The sequence below is a fragment of the Nerophis ophidion genome, linkage group LG27, assembly GCF_033978795.1.
Source record: "Nerophis ophidion isolate RoL-2023_Sa linkage group LG27, RoL_Noph_v1.0, whole genome shotgun sequence".
In the NCBI taxonomy this organism is placed as follows: Eukaryota; Metazoa; Chordata; class Actinopteri; order Syngnathiformes; family Syngnathidae; genus Nerophis; species Nerophis ophidion.
Genome location: NC_084637.1, coordinates 16,934,658 through 16,944,965, shown reverse-complemented (window position 1 = coordinate 16,944,965; position 10,308 = coordinate 16,934,658).

Genomic DNA, 10,308 nt, shown 5'->3' with positions numbered 1-10,308 from the left:
CGTAGTCGTAATGGTTTGTGCAGTCCTTTGAGACATTTGTGATTTAGGGCTATATAAATAAACATTGATTGATTGATTGACTAAAACTAAGTTACATTTTAGTCAAAAGACTATGACTAAAACTAAATCGAATTTTGCTGTCAAAATTAACACTGCTCAATAAAAGGGTTGCGATACAAAACGCACAAAGTGTCCCTAGTAAAACTGCTAGTAAGTGTGGGAAAATGTAATATTGCACAATGACATGTAAGCGCGAAGCCACTTCAAACTGTAGGTGCAATTACCTCCAACAACACGACTGTTTCCCTGATGGGTTAAGACACCTTTGAGAGGTGGGGGATGGGGGAGAAGGGGGTGTGAGTAAAGAGAAACAGGAAACACACATAATTATCACAGTCATTCCGACTCAGGCTAATCACTGGCGCTAAAAGGTTCCCTGCCAGCCAAGAGGCCAGGGAACAGCAACGTTTTTTTTTCTGTTTTTTTTTGGGCCAGCGGCCTGTCATTTGCAGACCGCAGGTGAGCCCCCGGTCAGCGTCTCGGCGACCTCCCATCGGTGCCGCCATCACAAACGCAGCTCAATTAGTGCCAATCACTGGCGCGCTCGCAATAATTACTTGGCGGTGTTTGACATGCGTGTGTTACGGGTTCTCGGTTGTAAAAAAACAACCTAAAAAAAAAAAACAATTCAAGTGAGTAGCTTGTGATTTGTATATGGATCGGAGCAGCTGACAAGACTGATAATACGTCGAACTTTACTTAAAACTGTCACACACTCTTAGTGTGCTCTTCACTGAAGGGCCCAAATTGTCCCTGACTACAATTGTGTGGTGATTGTGTGTAATTGTGTGCACAGTTCATCCACTCATTATAACGCGGTGACCCTATAGCAGAGACAGGGAGCCATTAGTGGCTGTACTTACACCGTCTGTCGGTGTGTGTGCCCCCGCCAGTGTGTGTTGCGCGTGCAATGAAAAACACTTAATGGCGACAGACTTGGCTCAACATTATTCTAACACACACACACGCACACACACACTGAGTCGACCACCTGAGGCAGGTCTCTGCACCTCTCAGACATCGATCATGCGTAACATTAAACCCATAACATTATATTCAAAATCATGAATGCCTGATCTATGTCAGGTGTCTTTGTTGTTGAACCCCAAGATGCAGAGATGGAGGCAGGCATGGAATGTGAAAACATGATTTAATTAAATACTAAGACAAAAACAAAACCAAAAGGGTACAAACACAAAGCGCGCACAAGGCGGATAATAACAAACGAAGGGCTATGAACAAACTAATCGGAAGCAGGGAACAAAAAACAGTAAGCTACAAAACAACTACCAAATATAGCTTACCGCGACGCTGCATTCACACGACCAGTAGGAATAACAAGTAGAAAATGACATTGACACGACAATACAATACAATGATCCAGCAACTGACACAAGACAAAGAGGGTACAAATAGGAGCGGGCTGATTGGCAGCAGGTGTGGCCAGGTGCCAATCAGCCGCAGCTGAGGAGGAACACAGCACTCATGGAACAAGACAGTAAGCTGACAAAATAAGAGCACTAGACAGGAACTAAAGACAGGAGATACTAAACACAGAGGAAACAGACAAATGCAGAGGAAAAACTAAAACAGTGACAAACTGTCAGGGGAAAGCCTGACAATCTATTTTTTTTTTTTGTTGTTGTTTTTTAAAATAAAAAAACATTCCTTTTTAAAGGGGAACATTATCACCATTTCAAAAGGGTTAAAAACAATAAAAATCAGTTCCCAGTGGCTTGTTTTATTTTTCAAATTTTTTTTCACAATTTCACACCTCACGGAATATCCCTAAAAAAAGCTGTAAAGTTCTTGATTTTCCCTATTTGCGAAGCGACTGTCCATTTCCCTGTGACGTCATACAGTACATGGCGGTTACCACTGCAAAATATAGCAACATTAGCTCGGATTCAGACTCGGATTTCAGCAGCTTAAGCGATTCAACAGATTACACATGTATTGAAACAGGTGGTCGGAGTATGGAGGCAGATAGCGAAAACGAAATTGAAGAAGAAATTGAAGCTATTGAGCGAATAGCTATTGACGCTATTCGGCCATAAAATGGGTGTACCTAATGAAGTGGCCCATAGCATGGCTGCCTTATTAGCATCGCCGGTAAAATGTGTGGACCAAACGATCAGGACTTTCGCATCTTGTGACACTGGAGCAACTTAAATCCGTCGATTGGTAAGTTTTTGTTTTGCATTAAATGTGGGTATCTAGTTTCAAATGTACATACAGCTGGCGTAAATAGCATGTTAGCATCGATTAGCGTAGCATGTTAGCATCGATTAGCTGGCAGTCATGCTGCGACCAAATATGTCTGATTAGCACATAAGTCTACACCATCAACAAAACTCAGTTTTTTTCGGTTTAAATAATAGCTATGGTGATTACAAACAGGTGTGAGACATGAAGATAGGGGCGTGACATGAAGACAAGGGGGGAACTAATTAGTTGGCATGGTAACAAAGAAAACAAGGAAGTTCAGGAACAGGAACTGAGTGTCCAAAAAATAAAACCGAACATGACCTAAACAAAACATGATCCCATAGGCGTGACACTTTCATATCGAGGTTATCTAGAACAAAATGATCACGGTTATCATTATTATCACCGCTTTTGTTACTTATCCACTCACTAAAATCTTTAAACAAAGTTTTTTTTCATTTTTAATAACTAAAACAGACAAACTGTATGTTTTGTGTTTCTTATGAGAATGCAGCTGTGAGAGGCTCCAGCACCCCCCGCTACTCCGAAAGGGACAAGCTGTAGGAAATGGATGGATGCTTCACTGTTTTTGTATTTGTGTCTGTTTTACTGGCGAAGCTTTAAAAATTATTTAAGCGAAAAGCTTGTAACAAATTAAATGTATAATTATAATTTATTATTTCTGGCAGGCTTTGTGGCGTCCTACTCTGTTTAGAGATCCTTGAACACACCGTAAAAACACATTTGTCTTTTATTCCTTTTAGTATAGAACAATCACTCTATTGTAACTTTTTCTTATATGTTCAATGTGCACAATTGAATAGCTTAGTCCGGGGTTCAGCAACCCGCGGGACTAGAGCCGCATAGCGCCGCCCTAGTGGCTCCCTGGACCTCTTTCAAAGATGTGTGAAAATGTAAAAAGTGTTACGGCACACGCGCAGTTCGCTTTTCCCTTTTCTGCTGGAGCACCTAAAGCTCCACTGACACGCCACCGCGCTCGCTGCGCAGACCATGTCTACCCTCCGCCACAGCCACAGGCAATCTGCAATCGACGTACCTGGTAGTCATGAGAGCCCACAGGATAAAGAGCTTCGCCGCTGACTTCTGCTCGTCGGAACATAGCCCCGTATACAGTAAGCTTCGCGTCTATGACTTCCCTCCGGCTCTCTCTCACTTACCTGTCTCTCTCGTGCCTTGTCCTGATATTCCTTGTTGTCTCTTGTCCCCCACAGCCCTCCGTGTCTTAGCTTTTGCTGGTGCTCTTCCCCCTGGACCTTAATTGCCTACCCCTAGCTTGGACTTGTGGACGCCTCTCTCCTACACCCCGACCCTGCTCGGACCGCGGACCTCTTTGCTTCTTCCCCTCTGGACTAATCACACATTTCCACACATAGTATTCCATTCACATACATAGTAGCATACACACCCCACGTAATCATCTAGTGCTCAATAAAACTGTTGAGCTTGATCCTCTGTTGTCTTGCCAGCTCCTTCCCCATTGTCGACACATAACAAAAATATGAAGAAAAAAATATATTTTTTGTCCTAATATATTTTCTGTAGAAAAACAAACATAACACAAACCTTCCTAATTGCTAGAAATCCCACTGTTTATGTTATGCATGCTTCACTTATGAGAGTATTAGGCAAGCACCGTTTTGTCCTAGTAATTTCAGTGATCCTTGAACTCATCGTAGTTTGTTCACATATACAACTTTCTCGGATGCTGCCACAGAAAGACATGTTTTATTTCACTCCTTCTTTGTCTCATTTTGTCCACCAAACGTTTTATGCTGTGCTTGAATGCACAAAGGTGACTTTTGCTGATGTTATTGACTTGTGTGGACGGCTAATCAGGTGTAGTTGGTCAATGCATGACAGCAAGCTAATCGATGCTAACATGCTAAATAGGCTAGCTGTGTATACATTTTGCATCGTTATGCCTCATTTGTACCTGTAGGTATATTTGAGCTCATTTAATAATTTCCAGGCGTTATCTCATCCTTTGAGAAGCCTTTTTACTAATGATTTCCAATGTTGCAAAAATGTGTAGAATAAAAATTCAAATACAACTTTTCTGTCAACGAATATTTGCGTCAGCCTTTGATTGTAGGCTAATATAACTAATATAGACACTTACATCATGTGTTGCCTTTATTATAAAACATATATAAGACATCACATTTTTTGCAGCTCTAGACAGATTTTTTTTTTTTTGTATTTTTGGTCCAATATGGCTCTTTCTGTCAGAACCTGGACTGTGGTGGGGTTTGTTTTCCCGGAATGCAAAGGAAGGTGACGGGACATGGCTCGAGGGTAAATACATATTTTAATTCATCTATAAAAAAAAGTGCAAACTAAAGGGGTGCACAAGGCGGAGAACAAACTTGGCAGAAAAAACTAAAACTACCACAAAGGCAAAAAACTTACGACATAAAAAACTCGCTAACTGTGACTTGAATAAACAAAACATATGTGCAGGGCATGAAGCATGAACTATGGCATGAAGAGAATGAACAGAGCGGGGAACAACAACAATGACGCCAGGCCGACTGCCTGGCAACTACAAGCTTAAATGATAGTGAAGTGATTAACACAGGTGCGTGAGCCCTAAACAAATCAGGTGCAAGAGTCCAAATGAGTACAGGTGAAACCAAATAGCTGTCATGGAAACAAAACAAGGGAGTGAAAAAACAGGAACTAATGGAGTCTTGAAGTAACATAACACAACTCAACAAAACTTGATCACAAAACATGACTGTGGCGGTCCGACCGAAGAGGATCATGAAAAACCAGGTGCATGCCTTATTGTGTGAGCCCTGTGTTACGGTTGAAGCTTTGAACTGTGCGTGGTTGACGGAGTTACACGCCACACTGTCATCCAACAGGAAGCCCAGGAAGGCGTGCCGGCAGCGACGCCGCAATCGAGATCAGGTGCGGGGGTCGCGCACCTGTACACTATTATTGAATCTCCTCTCGCTGTATAAAAGGGTATCAGCAGCACGAGAGGCGGATGAGGAACGAGAGGAGCGAGAGACACGAGAGCCAGAAGACACAGCGCATGCAACGCGGAATACAGCGAGAGCGAGAGGGAGAGCGAGAGGCAGACGACGCAGAAAAAAATATTTTTTATTGAAAAATAAAAAAGTCTACATCTGCTCAAGAAATGTCCTTCCTTGATGGTCCTGGGAACCCACGCGACGGCATGAGTCTGTCACATTGACACTTTCAACAATTTGGGTTGCCGACCCCTGGCTTAGGCCCCGTTTACACTAAGCCGGATAAGGCTATCCAGGGTAAATCACACCTTATCCGTTTCCGCCCACAAGAATGCCACCGTTTAAGACCCCCGCCCCCCCTCCGTCCGCCTGCGCAACGCGAAGAAATAAATAGCGTCCATCTGCTCCAAGCTCCACAGTAGATGACTTTACTTCACCGTAAAGTTATTTAAAAGAGCTTTATTGTAAATATTTAGCTGTGCATTTGACATTTGTTTGCTGTGTTTTGTGTGCAAGTTTTTAAATGAAAAGTTATCTCCTTTGAACAATATCCAGTGTTTTGGTATTTCGATTAACTAGAATCCAGTGTGCTGTGGGGCCTTATTGTAGTGAATCACACCTGAGATATCATAAATGAATCAAATCTTTAATCGACATGAGAAAGTAGACAATGCGATAAACTGTTTGGGACACGAATGGATGGTTCCATCTTTGCGCTAATGGCGGCGTTAACGAAGATGCGGGCATCACGCACGCTGCCGGGCCATATCACAGTCACATCCATAAAGCAATATTTGTAGTCACACACTGTTTTCAGGTGGGTTGAATCACACCTGACAGTTCAAAAGTTCTCTTGCCGTCTGAGAAGTGTAGTATCCAAAATAGCTGCAATCTCCCTTCTCTTAAGGTATTGATTGGTGATTTGCAAAAGTGTCTGTACATGTACAAACCCTGTTTCCATATGAGTTGGGAAATTGTGTTAGATGTAAATATAAACATTAAACAATGATTTGCAAATCCTTTCAACCCATATTCAGTTGAATATGCTACAAAGACAACATATTTGATGTTTAAACTGATAAACATTTTTTTTTTTTGCAAATAATCATTAACTTTAGAATTTGATTCCAGCAACACGGGACAAAGAAGTTGGGAAAAATGGCAATAAATACTTGCAGAGTTAAGGAATGCTCATCAAACACTTATTCGGAACATCCCACAGGTGTGCAGGCTAATTGGGAACAGGTGGGTGCCATGATTGGGTATAAAAACAGTTTCCCAAAAAATGCTAAGTCACTGACGTCAGTTCCTGTGTGGGTGGGGTCTTTCTGGCGTCACTTCCTCTTCGAACTCACTTTGTAAACGATCAGTGAGTCCCATACTTGCCAACCCTCCCGGATTTTCCTGGAGACTCCCAAAATTCAGCGCCTCTCCCGAAAACCTCCCGGGACAAATTTTCTCCCAAAAATCTCCTGAAATTCAGGCGGAGCTGGAGGCCACACCCCCTCCAGCTCCATGCGGACCTGAGTGACGTGTCGGCAGCCAGTTTTCACGTAAGCTTTCCCACAATATAAACAGCGAGCCTGCCCAATGACGTTATAACTGTAGAATGATCGAGGGCGAGTTATTGGTTTCTTATGTGTTCCATTGTTAGGCAGTTTCATTAACGTCCTCAAAGCGCGGTAACAATACACAACATCAGCAGTCACATTTTCGTCTACGGTAAGGCAGTTCGTCTGCCGTAAACAGCAATGTTTTGACACTCTTAAACAGGACAATACTGCCATCTACTGTACATGTATATGTGACAATAACATCTACGGCTTTTAGAGAGTGCAGAAGAACGAGGAAGATACAGCCATGGCGACGCCGAGGACGAGTAAGATGAAGAAATACCCTTGTAAGTTCCAAGTTGCAGCTGCACCTCCCGAAATCGGAGTTCTCAAGGTTGGCAAGTATGGTGAGTCCATACAAAGCTAAGTGCCGGAGATTCAAGAAATACACATTTGACTTACCCGTGTAAAAATGTGTCAGAGGAAGGGGACCTTAAACGATGGTTTAGTGTGGCTGAAACGGGGCTTAGGCTAAATAATTATTTGTTTAAGGGGTTAAACGACTTAGTGTAGATATGGTGCTTGTCACTTCGACAACAATGTGGTTAAATAAGTTTAGTTCGGGGTATGTCGTTTCCTAATGGGGAAAGACGTCAATGCCTCTTGTTTTCATGTTAACATTTTGAACTACACTGCAAACAGTCAGTGTTCAAAATCAGGGAAAAAAAATACAAAAATGAGGGGTATTTTATTTGAACTAAGCAAAATTACTTGCCAATAGAACAAGAAAATTCAGCTGGTCAAGAATTTCCAAAACAGGTAAAATTAGCTAACCTCAATGAACCCAAAAATGCCTTAAAATAAATATTTTCTTACTAAAAACAAGTGCACTTTTCTTGGTAGAAAAAGAAAATTACACCTTTTTGCTCAATATGTTAAAAAATATTGTTAAATTAAGTAAATGCTAGTGCCATTATCCTGACATTATGACATATCATGATTTTTTTTGTTCATGCTTGAATAAATTATTTTTCTACTTTATACTTGTGAGTGTTAATGACACAGCTTTGCAACAGTTGATATTCTGGTTTCACCTTTTTTTTTATGTTTGACTGCCATCTACTTGTCGCACTTATCATTACCAAATAAAATAGCTTGGAGGTCTGTAAGCAAAACCAGAATTATTCCACACATTAGGCACACTGTCGGGTATTGAGAAAAAAAAAGGGATTTTAAGTGCGCCTTATAGTCTGGAAAATACGGAACATTTTAAAAAAAAAACACACAAAAAAAACAGAGCCTTTGGTTTATGATTTTTTATTTTTGACTGCCATCTACTGGTCACACTTATCATTACCAAATAAAATAGCTTTAAGGACGGTACGCAAAACCAGAATTGTTCCGTACATTAGGCGCACCGGGCTATAAGGCGCACTGTCGGGTTTTGAGATTTTAAGTGTAGTCTGGAAAATACGGAACATCTAGAAAAAAACACACATCCTTTTGTTTCTGATGGGGGTTTTTTTATGTTTGACTGCCATCTACTGGTCACGCTTATCACTACCAAATAAGATAGTTTCGAGGTGGGTAAACAAAGAAATATTCCGCACTGTCAAGTTATGAGAGAAAAAAAAAAAGGATTTTAAGTGCGCATTTAAAAAAAAACAAATAAAAAACACATCCTTTGATTTATGATTTTTTTTTAATGTTTGACTGCCATCTACTGGTCACACTTATCATTACCAAATAAAATAGCTTCCATGCATGTTTTACTCAATCTAGGTCATCAAATCTCAGCTACAAGCTGTAATATCTTACTGAGCTCATTTAGGACAGAAACCCTTAAAATAAGTAAAACACTCAAACATAAAATCTGCTTAGTGAGAACAATTGTCTTATCAGACAGAAAATAAGCAAATATCACTCTTATTTGAGATATTTAATCTTACTTACATGTCAGTTTTTGCAGTGTAGGGATCTGGCGACAGTCAGTCCGTGAGTTTACCAACGTGCAATGATCAATATCGGTTTTTCAATTTTTTACAACGGTAATGCCAACTGTCAGGAGTTTTACCGTGGTTACCACATTAAATACTGTTTCTCTTTTGGGGGACGGCGTGGCAAAGTTGGGAGAGTGGCCTTGCCAGCCATCTGAGGGTTACTGGTTCAATAAACACTATACTTGCCAACCCTCCCAGAGAGACTCCCGAAATTCAGCGCCTCTCCCGAAAACTTCCCAGGACAAATTTTCTCCCGAAAATCTCCCGAAATTCAGGCGAAGCTGGAGGCCACGCCTCCTCCAGCTCAATGCGGACCTGAGTGACGTGTACAAAGAGCGTGTCTGCCCAATGACGTTTTAACTGTAAAATGATCGAGGGCGAGTTCTTGGTTTTTTATGTGGGTTTATTGTTGGGCAGTTTCATTATCGTCCTCCCAGCGCGGTAAAACAACAGCAGTCGGAATTTGTCTACCTAAAGCAGTTCGTCTGCCAAACAGCAATGTGTTGTGACACTCTTAAACAGGACAATACTGCCATCTAGTGTACATGCATTTGGTTAGAAAAACAAGGATGGAATATTCAACCCTCAACTCAACAATGAGTAGATGAGTGTTATGTGTGTGTAAATGTGTCAATAAATGAACACTGAAATTCAAGTATTTCTTATATATATATATATATATATATATATATCTAGAATTCACTGAAAATCAAGTATTTCTTAAATATATATACATATATGAAATACTTGACTTGGTGAATCTATGAATCTAGCGGTAAATATACTCCTCACCTCTTAACTACGCACCCAACCATTCCCCGCTCCACCCCCAACCACGCCCCCCTAAACCCCACCTCCCGAAATCGGAGGCCTGAAGGTTGGTAAGTATGATCCCCACCTTCTACCAACCTAGTCATGTCCTTGAGCGAGACATTTCACCCTTGCTCCTGATGGGTCCTGGTTAGCGCCGCGCATGGCAGCTCCCGCCATCAGTGTGTGAATGTGTGTGTGAATGGGTGAATGTGGAAATAGGGTCAAAGCGCTTTGAGTTCCTTTAAAAAATAAAAGAAGGTAGAAAAACGCATACAAGTACACCCCATTTACATCCTTATGCAAGAATCACAAGTGACCCACAAACAAAGAAACAACATGAACAGATAAATCCATATATCCTAACTGATAACACTGACTGGCACGTACAGATACACACACACACACACACACACACACACACACACACACACACACACACACACTTGAAAGCCTACATAAGTGGATCACTGAGGTGGGTGTGTGTGGGAATCTTCAGCTGGGCTATCGCTAACAAGCATGCTTGTCTCTCGCTCCTTCTTATACGACAAATCCCTTCCACTCCACGCCAGAGATTAGCATATTGTCTTACCCAGACACACATGCACACACACACATTCCGATCATATAACCAGCACATTATATTTTTGTACTGAGAACATCTATTTCTAAGTGACT